This window comes from Cavia porcellus, unplaced genomic scaffold, assembly GCF_034190915.1.
Source record: "Cavia porcellus strain 051 isolate PalLab524CR breed Dunkin Hartley unplaced genomic scaffold, mCavPor4.1 scaffold_4, whole genome shotgun sequence".
Classification (NCBI taxonomy): Eukaryota; Metazoa; Chordata; class Mammalia; order Rodentia; family Caviidae; genus Cavia; species Cavia porcellus.
The window spans coordinates 46,017,544-46,030,662 of NW_026947487.1; the positions used below are offsets into that span (position 1 = coordinate 46,017,544).

Below are 13,119 nucleotides of genomic sequence, written 5' to 3' on the forward strand. Positions count from 1 at the left end.
GCAGTGTGAATGTAAGGCTCTAGAAGTCATCTTCTTTTACCTTGTGTTTTTATTGTTGCGATGACTTAAAATTCAGACAGAAACACTGCCCATAATAGTGGAAACTAAAACAACTAGTCTCCCTCTTTAAGAAGTTTTTTCCCCCCTAAGAATCCCAATAAATAATACAGTTAAACCATAAGAATGTTAACTGGTAAATAGTAGAGTTTGCAGAAGAGATTACAGAAGCTAAAGCACCCCTTGTTCCATAAAAATGCATAAAGATTACAAACTATCTCCAAATCTCAGTGGCTTAGCATCAAAAGTTTATTTCTAGTACATGGTGCATGTCCAGGAGGCTTAGCTGATTGTATCATTGTGTCACACAGAGTGATAGGCTAAGGACAGTCCTATGACTTTTTTCCCCCTTCCTTTTAAATTGTGATACAGTATGCATACCATTAAGATTTACCATCTTAATCATTTTTAAGCATGCATTCAGTGACACTGGTACATCTACACTGTACAGGAACAGGGATGTGGGGATACTTGTGCATGTCTTTGATTGCTTCCTCTCAGAAATAAGGCAAGAATCCTCTACCTGTGTCTCATTGTTCCAGGTAAGAAGTGGGACATATGGGTCTCCAGGTCCCCGCAGAAGGAAGTGGACATGTTTCAACAGCAAGACAAAGAACTATGGAAAGATATACCCCTCTTCTATAGAATTATAACAAAACAAAACAAACAACAGCCACCACAACAATGTATGTCCTCAGGTGACTAGCTCCCAAGACCTTGCCGTGTGGTAGAGCACATAAAAAGCTGGAGGTGGGATTGGAGACAGAAGCCAGGTGGCTGGAGCCTGAGCAACTGTTCAGGAGCAGTTGAAACTCCACACATTGCTCTTCTGCAAAGCTGGGGTACAGATGGGCTGACCTCCTGGGATTTCTGGGGAGACAGGAATCTTGCAAGGGGACCAGGTTGCATGATGGACTCTAGGCCACACCAGGGCTCAGGGCAGAAGAGAGAGGGAGTCCTCATCTCACCCATCAGTCCAACAGAATGAGGGCTCAGAACCAACACTCACTTCAAGTAAAGAAAATAAAAAGCAATACACACTTCCTGTACACAGAGAGGTATGTGCTGGTCACACCATTTCACCAGCCAATGACCAAGCTCTTCTGTGAACGTCCACTCTCCACCAACATGTTGAGGATGAGGACACAGACTGAGGGTGAGGGAGAGAGTGTCTCAAGTCAACAGCATGTGTTTACTCCATTGTTTCAGTCACTTTCCGGTTGCTGGGGTACAGCACTGGTCATCCACAACTTAAAGGAGGAGAGGTTTACTTTGGCTCACATTTGCAGTCTGAGCTGGTGGTTCCAAGGCAGAAGCAGCATGATGGAAGGGCCTTGGGGAGAAAGCTGCTCACAGCATGATGGGCAAGAAGCAGAGAGTGAAGGGCAGAGGTGGGAAAGAGATAAACCCTTTTAGGGCTCTTCCCAGTGAACACTCTCCTCTGACCATGTCCCACCCTTTAATGGCACCTCAGTTATGAGCCCATGAGTCTACCCATGAGTATAGCACCCCACGATCCAATCTCCTTCCAAGCACACTGTCTCTCTGGGGTACACTACAGCTCTAAACCACAGCAACCACGAGTTTTATATCCCATGCTGTTGGCCACTGCATATGACAATTTGCTCCTTGATCCTCTGTTTCTTGCTTGCACATTTAATAGCCTTTCCTTGGATGTCTTTTGTCCATAGTCTGAAATCTTGGTTTGGTTTATTTCATTGTAGCCTCTTCCTCCCTATTATCTTATAGTCTTGTGGGTTAGAAGTCTGATGTGGCTTAAGATCAAAGTGGCAGCAGGGCTGTGCTCCTCCTGTGGCTCTGGGCGAGAACCTTCTTCCTTTCCCTTCCCTGCACCTAGAGGCTGCCCGCCCTCCTTTGTCCAGGCTGCTTGCTCCTTGTTCAAAGCTGATGCCTTTGCACCTGTTGCCCACCCTCCTTTTGTTTTTAAGTCTTTTTTTCTCTCTCTCTGACTCTCTTCTTTTCTACTTTTAAGGATTCCTGAGATTACACTAGGTCCATCCAGATAATCCAGAATATCTGGATCCATTGCAAAGTCTCTATTGTAACCACAGCTGCAGAGGCCCCTTTGCCATGTAATCTGACACATACACACTCAGTTCTGGAGATCTCGGATGTACTTCTGCCTTCTTTCCCCACAAAGCCTGGCAGTAGCCAAGAGCCTGGGCCCTGTGCCTGTGCCTGTATGGCCTTGTCTGCACCATCTCCCTCAGCTCATGTGGCATCCGTGTGAGGAGGCCCCAGAAGTGTATTTATTGAGCAGATGAAGAAATCAAGGCTGAGAAAATGACCACTAAGAAGCTGATTCAAGTTTTGAACCTGCCTTTCATGGTGCAGAGAGCATGGATTTTGAAACGGGATGGCTGCTGTGTGAATTCATCTTTACATCCTCTTTAGCCGGGTGCTACTTGGCATTGCCATTTGCTTGCACCCGTTTCATGCCTGTCACATGGTGTGGGGTGTGTGGTCCTCATAAATAGGGCAGCTCTGATCAACACAGTTGAGATGCATCTCTAATTAAACAAACAACAGAAATAAAAAACCCCAGATAAAAATAATAATAAAAGCCTTAAGTCCCCCTAATGTGTTGGCTATTTTGATGGAAAGAACATAGGATTTGGGGTAAGGCTAACTTGAGTTTGAATCCTGACTTACATCATGGAGCAGGCTTACTTTGCTGGATGGATACATTTTCTTTGGTCACTGTATTTATCAAGTTCCCTTTTCTTCTCTTCACTCATTAAACCCATATTCAGCAGCAAACAGACCTGGCAGATAGGAAGATAGGGCCTGGCTTTTGTTCCCATTTTCCAGGGACATGGGATCTTCTATTACTCACCATCTCTGCACTCCTTGCATTTTTAAGATCAGCACCATAACCAGAAAAGGCTGCATCCCAGTTAATTTTATTCTTTTTCATTATTCACTTCTGAAATTTTCCTGCTGCTTCTCATGCATGCTCTCTTTATTCTCATTTGCAAGATCATTACTCTCCCCTGCTCCTAGCAGCTAGCCCATTTCATTGTATCCTGTTGAGTCTACCTCCTAAATGCCTCTCCTATCTTCCTTCCCACCCCACTGCATTAGGTTGTCATCACTGCTTAAGTGGCCCCAAATCCCCCTAGTGGAGTTTCCTGCCTCCAGTCTTGTCCCTGTAGTCCTTGCCTCATACCCTGGGCTGTCTTAATAAAAATCCCATCAGTCTACCTAAAAGATGGTGGTGGTGGTGGGGCATCTATGTGGGTTGGGAGGGTCAATTGGGCATCACATTTCCCCTCTCCTGCCCCTGATATTCAGTGTCTCCTTAAGGATGGCATCAATTGGGGCTGCTAGCTCTACTGGCTTTTATAGCTCAGTGTTCCCATTACCTCTTTGGGACACCGATCTTTTGTTTAATTTTCTTTCTCACTGCTGAGAGCAGCACTGGCACATAAGCACTTATGCCTTTTGCTCTGTGTGGGAAAAACTGGGAAGGACAATGCGAGGAGGCTCTGGGGGCTCCCTGCTCACATCGAGCAGTAGAGGGACACTCGTCCTCTTCCTGCTGTGTGCTCCTGTGAACAACTGAGCAGATCTCCTTTCCTCTGCTCCCATGGCAAACCTCTGAGCCACCAATTTCTGTCCTTGAATCTTAGCCTCCCCAGGAAGTCTGCTGCTGGGCTCTGCTCTCTTCAGGGGCAACCGCATCTTTTGCCTAGAATGATGTCGCTCAGGCCAGAGGTCTCAGCACACATCCCCCAAACACAGTTCAACTTTGTGACAAGAGCAGCATGAACAGTAGGAGGAGTGTTGTTTCCTTGTATCTTCTTAAAATACAAATCTAGTGAAGTCAATTTAGGATCCACCGATACCTTTCCTGTTGCCTTCTGAATAAAAACTGAACTCCTCGATCATGAGCTGCCTATCTTCTTCCTTTTCCTCATGTCTTTCTTCCTCCCTCTTTTTCCTCCTTTTTCTTTTCCTTTTCTTCTTTGCTCTCTTCCTCCTCCGCTTTCTTCTTTTCCTGTGAGACAGAGTGGCCTTGAATTCGCTATGTAACCCAGGCTGACCCTGATTTCTTCTTGTGTCAGCCTTTTGAGTGCTGGAATTACAGATGCCCACCCACCAAAAGGCTTTTCAGCCCATCATCTATTCTCTAGCCATGCTGAAATACTTGATGTCCATGCCTCTTTGGCTTGCCCCTGCTGTTCCCTCTGCCTGGAATTCTTCCTACATCGCAAACTCTTACTTATTCCTCAAGATGTAGTACAGCGTTTCCTGCATCCTCTATAAATCTGTCCCTGCCCTTCTTGCCTTCATCTCTTCAAGAGGGAAAGCATTTCCTTTTCTTTAGTCCCTTCTCTCTATTCTTTGTAGAGGAAAAGAGTACTTTCCCTCTCCTAGTTCGGATCTCCTGGGGACTGTGAATTATATTGATAAAAGACAGGTTAATGGGAGAAAAGGTCTGTGTTTCTTTATTGATGTTAATATTTTTACGTGCACAGGGACTTCACAGGAAGTGTGAGAGCCCAAAGAAGTAGTTAGATCAGAACCCTATATATCATTTTAACAAAGGGCCATAAACTTTGGAGAAGTTAACTAGACAAAGAAAAAGGGATTAAAGCTTCTGGGGGTGGTAAATTGTGGACGATAAATATATGGGGAAACTAATGGAAAACACAGGCTATTTTAGTAAGGTTTGTTTCTGCAGACTCATCTTGGTGCCAGTTTTTCATTTTATGACTGTAAAACTCCTGTGGAGAACAAGATTTATGGCAGTCCTCATTTCTGCTTTTAGTCAGATAAGGAAATCTCTGAGACGGCTTCTTTCTTCATCTGTTGATTTTTGGTTGCTTTCAGCTTGAAATAATCCAATGGCAAAGTGGCATATATTTGAAGGTTTAAGATAGTCTTTAATGTAGGTCATGTTATTTTGATCATCTGCCTATCTGGTCTGAGAGCCCTCTGGGACAGAGATTGTGAATCATTTATCTTTGTAGCAAAATCACTAGGGCTTGGATGCTGATAGCATTTATTTGGGACTGAACATTAGGATACTTAAAAGTTCCTCAATGATTCTAATCTTTTAGAGCTGAGAGCAATTGCTTTGGTCAATATTTTAGAACCTTGTGTTTTCTTGGTAGCTTCCCTAAGTTCTGCAGGAACTTTCTACTAGGGATTGTCAGTGGTGTAAGAAGAATACTCAAACCAACAGCTGGCTTGGTTATGCTGAGATGGGGGAGAAACTGGGCATGCCAGCAAACAGCCATTCCAGGACACTGTAGCTCGCACGCTAGTTGCGGAGACTGGTGGAGGCTTTCTGCCTCGACCCATGGCTAGCTTGGAGACTGAACCTCTTAGCTGTTCCTAAGAATCAAGAAGAGGATGCCCACAATGTACAAGCAGTGACTAATTCATTGGCCTTGGATTACCTGCAGGTCAGCTTGTCACACATAACAAGAGACAATATAGTAAAAGAAAATAAATAATCTATCTCCTAGAAATATCTAATGGATTGCTAGAATATCTTACAGAACACATTAGTGAAGCATCTTATGAGAAAAATGCTCTTTCTCATCAGAGGCTTTGGTCCCCTCTTGGGATGAAGATGAAACAGAATCCACTGGTGAAATAACTTGACTTGGGGACACAGTACACACCTTTTCTCTAAGAAGTAACAGTGTCCACAGTCCTGTTGATACACAGTCTAAAAAACATCAGCTTCACCAGGTTCTAAACCATGTGAGGACCTGTTGGATGCCCCCTCAGCTATTTTTCTGTCCAAGAATGCAGCATCCTTTGTTGAAGATATGGAAATCCCTTCAGTGAGAGTGGTTCCAAGTGCTGGAAGGCTGGGGGAGCACATCTGAGCAGCATTCACCCTTCAGAGGCTGAAGCACCCTGCCCCATAGGAAGAGAATACCTACCTTCAAGTGGCTTCTCCCTTGCTGTGAATTCAGCTGAAGAGTACACAGCATTTCTTGCGGATTCAGATGATACAGTTATCTTAACTTCCATGGTGCCTAATGAAAGTGACCAAAAAGTATATTCAACTCAAGTCCTCATCCCTAGAACAAGGAAGCTTCCAAAAAGAAAAAGAAATGAAAACATGTAGCCTTATCGTGGGATTCACTTTTCTCCCAGAGACCAAGAAAGAGGTTAACAGCATGAGAACTACATGTGGCATCAGAGAAGCAGTCTCCATAGCTGTCTGAACTAGACTGCATGCTAAAAAGTGCCCTGGGCCATTAAATTAAGAAAAGGTAGACCAGAGAGAAGATACTGGAAAGAAAGAGCACAGCAGTGATTAGGACAGCATCATGGAGTGTGAACCAAAGAAGCTATTGCCACGACTTTCTGTGCACAGAAAGCCACATTTCAGGTCCTGTTCACTGACTCCATCTCCAGTTAACAAACACAAAGAGTTACAGGTAGAGAGAAAAAGACAGGGTAAGCAAAAAAAAAAAAAAAAAAAAGAAACATTTGCCAGTTCCAAGCAAAGGCATTAAGTGAAGCATTTGAAAGCGAACTAAGAAGAAATAAAACTCAAGAGAATATTGAACCTCATGGGATAAATGAGGAGGAGAAGGTAGAGGAAGAGCAGGAGCAGGAGAAGAAAATAGAAAAAGAACACAGAGAAGCTGTTTGTAAAGGAACTGCAAAACACATTCAGCCCTGGAAAAGTTCCTCCCCAGGAAAACCACAATTCAGAGTCCAAGTGGTGGCCTTCTGAAGCCAAATAAAACAGCTCCAGTGAGGATACACAAGTGCAGTCTCCTGCTCCTGATGCTGGAGCAGTCCCCTTTCTCTATGTCTCTGGTCCAACACTAAGTAAAGTGTGGAAACAGCAAATTGCACATGTTGAACAGCTCAAAAAACATGCATTTAGAGAAAAATGATTCAAGAAGAAACTCGGATGAAATAGAGGAAGCTCTCAGAAGGTCCACACTCCATGATGCTGTCATTGTGCTAGGAGAGTACCTCCTCATGACTGCTGTGCTCATCTTTCCAGTATCTTCTCTCTGATCTACCTTTTCTTTAATTTAATGACCCAGGGCACTTTTTAGCATGCAGTCTAGTTCAGACAGCTATGGAGACTGCTTCTCTGATGCCACATGTAGTTCTCATTCTGTTAACCTCTTTCTTGGTCTCTGGGAGAAAAGTGAATCCCACGATAAGGCTCCTTATTGCCCTTGTTAAGAAAGAATATGAACATAGCAAGAGACTGCAAGACTTCAGGGACTGCGTTCATTGACAAACATTGACCCAGTCAAAGGTAAAAAGAAAATCTTCAGCAAATTGTGTGTGCCTGAAAATATGATGATGATAGAGTTCAGTGGCATGGAAAAATGATGAGAATGAGCACCTGGGAAGAAATGATATTTAAGAAACTGTTTGGAAAAGGTTGACAAATTCAGAAGCAAAGATTATGGGATCTAAGAAACTTTGCCAAAGAAAAGTGAGAAGAAGATAAAAGACAGCACCAGAATGGACTCAGTGGAGAACTACTGTCAGGAACAGTTTTTGTTACTGGCAGAAGCCAAATCACAGAAAGTCAGGAACTCAAAGCCAGAGAGAAAGCCAGATGTTGTATAAGGTGAAGAGAGAACTGAGCTCTAAGATGGAAAAGGAGACTCAGCACCCGCAGCACGTTTATGACCCAGAATGGTGATGTGGCTTTCTTCCGGGAGCTGGAACCCGAGCTCTTCAGATCTCTGCTGCAGCTGGCTTCCTTCAGTGCAGTGATGGTCCCTTCCCATCAGGCCGGACCTGTCAGGTGAAGTGTCTGGATAGAGCTGGAATGGAGCCAGTAAACATTCTAAACCAGAAGAGTAATTTTTTAAGTACATTCTCTGTGTATTCATTCCAATACTTACAATTTTTAAAATAAAAACTTTTCTTAAAAAAAAATGAAGTGGAACATGTCAGGTAAAGACCTGAGATTAAATAGATGCCACATTGGGGCCACCATTGCCCCATTTTAATCCTCACAGTTAGAATGACTTTTTAAGTCTTACACCAGACTTCTCTTCTGGCAGTATAGGGCAGAAAGACTGTAGAAGATTCCCTCACTGATAAACAACTAGTTTCTAAATAAAATATACTGTTTGATGAAATGATTAGCTTGAAGGGTGACAGAAATCTTCCTTCTAATACTGCCCAAAGGAGCAAGACTGTAGGAAAAATGGGGTTTCCTGGGGGCAAATGACAAGAGCAGCATCTTGATCCATGAGTAGTCTCCAGCTGAGGACCAACAGCAAAAGGATAGTAGCCTGGAGACCTGGCCTTTGCTCATCAGGTCACTGTTTCCTGGATAAAGCACACAAAATGAGGGCAGTGCTGAGGTCCACAGTGGAATCCACAAGGACCCTGACCTTGGGCTCTGGGCTTAGGAAGAGATACAATGCAAGGTGTGATTGACATATACCGTGAATGTTTCAATTATAAATAACTCCTTACAGTGAAAGGCACATTGTCGTGAATGCTCCTCACAGTACTTCCCCTTACTTTGAACACACTTACTGATCATTCTTGCATCTTTCTGAAGTGGTTCTAGAAACATTATGGTGTGCTTTCATCCACCTTATTTGTGGGGTCTGGCACCCTGTCACTTTGACTCTGCCCCAAATTCAAAATGATCTCAAAGTAAGTATTTGAATAGATTCAGGACAGGGAGGCAGCAACTAAAGTTACTCATAAGAGAGGACTTACACAACTATGTGGGAGGCAGCGAGAGGATGGGGTGAGCGTGTTTGATGTTTGGGGAGGGTTTTCAGGGGGATTAATGGCAGTGTGTCTTTTACTGTAGTAATTAAAGCAGTCAGCATCCACGGAAGCCTTCAATCGCACCTTACAGCGTTATTATATGGCTGAACTTCAGCTCCAGTGCGGGTCTGCTGTCTGTGTTCATGGATGAGGAAGCGCACCCTGTCCACCATGGCCGCAGGGCTGCAGGCCAAGGTTGAGGCTGAGTAGGTTTAATTTCCCTAAGCACTGGGCTGTGGCCACTTTCCATGGAGCTTTGTGGGAAGCCAGGTTTTCTTCTAGGATACTCGCTTTTGGGTTGGGTTATGTGACCTGGTCAAATTAATTTACTACTTGTACAAGAGGGGATTACAGAAAGGAGCAGGCATTGGAGCCATCAGGAATGAATAAGAAGAACTTTAAATGTTGAAATTAAAAAAAAATCCTCAGTGGGTAAAGAAAGTGGGAATTAGACACATGTAAAGAGAAAATCCTGAAATATTTATTTCAAGGAATTACCCAGAGGTCACAGAGAATGGAGACAGAAAATACAGCTGAAAACTGAAGACAAAACATGGGATAAGAAACTACACCAAAAGTGTAAGATTCCACAAAGACAGGAGAGAGCAAATTAAGCAAGGCAATGATTGAAGACAACTGTTGAGGATTTTCCAGAATGTGTAAGAAGTGAATATATAGATTCCTTACTGCAACACAGACTAGTGAACTTTCACAATACTAAGTCCAATGAGATTTTAAATTCAGACAAAAATGACAGAAAGGGGCCAGGTGTGGGTGTACATGTCAGTAATCTCAGCACTCGGGAGGCTGAGGCAGGAGAATTGCTTTGAGTTCGAGGCCAGCCTGGTCACAAAGTGAGTTCAAGGCCCACCTGAACTGTATACCAAAACTCTATCTAAAACAAACAAAAATGCAAAAAACCCCGAACTCCCTCCCTTACCAAAAACCAAAAAAGAATGACAGAGTGACAGAAAGCAGTAGACTTCTTAATGGCTTCATGAAAACAGAAGATAGGAGAATAATGTCTCATGAAAGACATGAAAAGTCATCCTAGAATTCAAGACCTAATGACATTATTTTTTAAAGTGGGAGAGAAACAAAGGCATGTTCAGATAAGATGTGTGAAGAATGTACCACCACCAGATCAGCTTTGAATCGCCCTCTGAAGAATGTATTTCAGGAAGAAGAGATAAATGATAGAAGGAAGGTCTGTAAAGTAAAAGTGAAGTGTGAGCTGATAAAACGTGAATACAGAAATTCAAACAAAGTTTTTATGAAAAAGATTAAAAATTGATTTTTGTTCTCTCAGAAAGACTCACAGTGATGCACTTGTGGACTGTCAGCCTGTCAAGTGTAGCAGGGAAGGCACAGTTATTATGTGAAAGAACTCCTGAAGTTCATTCGCTTTTGGTAAAGAGGTTAAGTACAATCTATTACTAGACTGTGTTAAGTTAAACATGCAGAGTATAATGTCAAAGGCATTAAAGGATCAGCTTTAGTTTTGAAGCTAGGAAAGGTAATAGATGGAGAAAACAGTATGAAAATAAAAATCCTCAGGTCAACCTTGTAAGACCAGGAAGGAAGAAAAAGAGGTATTCAAGAGTAAGATGAGAATAATAGCTATAGAAAAGAAGAGAAAATACAACTTTTGTATTTTTAGAAAAAGTTGGTAAGATGATAGAAGCAAGTTCAAATACGTTATTAATCTCCAAAACAATAGGTAAACTGAATTCACAATTTGCAATTTAGATTCAAGGGAAGAAAACTAAAGAGACTTAATGCTGTGATGTTTTCAAGAAATATTCTTATAAGCATAGAAAAATTGAAAGAAGATGGAAGAATGGATATCTGTCAAGTTCAACTAAAAAGAAAGCTGTAACAGTCTTATCATTACCACAGGAAAGTAGACTTTAAGACAAAAATCATTATTAGAGAGCAAGAAGTCACTCTTTAATGATAGATTCAATTTGCCAGGAAGATTTAATACTTCAAATGTGTTATGGGTTGAGAACTGGTGGTCAGCTTAATGCCAGATGGATTATATCAGCATGCATTGAGCGAAGATGCTCCACCTGAGGAGGGTTGCCAGGATAAATAGGTGGAGAAGAAGGGAGGTGTTAAGGGTTGAGGCGTTAAGGAGGCATTGTGGGTTCTCCTACGAGTTGCTGTCTGAGCTGTTGGTTCTCCTGGAGAGGCTTTGGTCCTCACATCGAGTGTTGCTTCCTGGCTCTGGAGGGGAAGACTTGCTGCTTGGTCTCCAGGATGAACTCATCACACTGCTTCCTGGCATGTACTTGACTGTGCTTGTCATCGGAGGAGCTAGGGGCTTCCATGTTGCTGAGGACAGCTGTGGTGACTTTCAGGATAGCCCTGGTCTTTGTTGTGAGTGTGACTTCTCAGCTCCAAAGTAGAACCCTCATCCCACTAGCACAGTTCCTTAATCCTGCTGGCATAGACTTTCTGGCTTCCACCGCTGACCCATGGGTCTTCCCAGCACGGATCTGTAAAAGAGACTGGCGTGAGTCCTTCTTGTGGGCTCTGGACCTCCAGGTGGACTCGTGGGAGGCATTGTCCTGAGCTCTGGGTTTTAATCTGGACTCATGTGGGACATTGCTGTGGGGTTTAGGCTCCTGACTAAATAATCTATGTCTTTGGTGTTGTGGATAGATTTCCTGCATTTTCCTATGTTAACTTCCGGTGACCATTATAAAAATATTATAAACTCCGTGTCCTAATCTTAATTGTTCTCTGTATAACCCCTGACTACAACAAAATGTGTATGCACTTAATAAAATAGCCTCCACATGAATAAAACAAAAATTGGTCTAAACTGAGAACTAACAGACAATTCATCATCACAGCAGGAGAGTTCAACATATTATTAATAGGTTGAGAAGACCGAAAAATGGTAGTAAAAATTTCCATAACACAGTTACCGTGCTTGATTTATGGAACATACATAAAATTCCGATTTGATGATTCTGCTTTCAAAGAACTGAGAATGATTGGACAATATCGTCTTACAAGGCAGTCAACTCAGAAATCAATAGCTAGAAAAGTAAACTGAAATAGAAATTTAGAAATGAGACCACACATCTAAATGGCCTGATGGACCAAAATGAAATCAGAATGCAAATAAAAACGATGATCCACAATTGAGAGCCATCCAATCCAGTCTTGTCTCCCATTGAGCCAGGGGAGCAAGTGGGAGTGGTGACCAGAGGACCTGCCAGTGGCTCTGGAAATCACTGCAGAAGGATTGACTTAACCTGAAGGAATTAAGGCAAAAGCAACCAAATTTCTGTCTATGTACTGCACGGCAACTGATTGAGCCACTGGAGCGCCAAGACACCATGTTTCTAACCTGAGGAGACTCCATTTCTCTTTATTTATCAGTCAAATGGTTTAAATGCTCTTGCTTTGCTTGCTTCTTCCCTAATTAATGGTAACAGCATTGTTATGTTGCGATGCACAGCCACAGGAGAACACCGGCTCAACAGGGCTTGCAGTTGAAGCATGGATGCTGCCTGTCTTTGTGGCTTCCCCCGGCTTATAGTTCCCAGGGAGGCAATGCAGCGCACTAAACATGTAGCCAGGGGTGCTAGGCAGCGTGGGGAAAGACACTGATATCTGAAGGCACCTGGCTGCAGTTTCATTCATCCCAGCCATAGGCAAAAGTGTGCAGACTCACACTTGGGGAGCCTTGCAAATGGGGGAGCTCAGCAAGAGCCTGTGCTCTGGCTTCTCTTACTCCTTTACAAACCCTCTTCCTTCCTCCACTTTTTTTTGCCATGGGGGATGGCAAAGGAGGAAGAGCCTCCCCCTTTTTTTTTCTGCTTTAATAGCAGATTATGAGTAATATGGGACAAGTCTGCACCAAGCACCTTGCAAACTCGCGAGCCCAGCAAACACCTGTTGCTTGGTGTCCTAACATTTTAGCACATTACTCTGGATGCACTCCAGCCTGCTTTCCAGCCCCCAGATGCAAGGGTTAGACACATTCATTTAAATTCCCTTTCAACTTAATACATTAGAGCATAAGTCTATAGATGGTAAAGAATCCTGCATCTATTCCCCCTTCAAGTGATTAATTATACTGATTGAAATGACAATGGAAACAAAGTTGACCTCCTGCTTCTCAAATACAAGTGATTAAATGCAACACACTTCTGTGTGAGCCAGGATGCTGATTATTTCAGTCGTTCTGTGGATGATGCATCAGTGTCAACTCCTTACGCCTGAATTGGACTTGCAAATGGTGCACCGGAGACAGCCCAGCCCCCTCATCCTTCCTTGCCT

General features: G+C 43.1%; 1 pseudogene; it reads left to right on the forward strand.

Moving 5' to 3' along the window:
- The first annotated feature begins 2,189 nt into the window (after positions 1-2,189).
- Positions 2,190-7,835, forward strand: LOC106025195 (centrosomal protein of 95 kDa-like; annotated as a pseudogene).
- Positions 7,836-13,119: the final 5,284 nt, after the last annotated feature.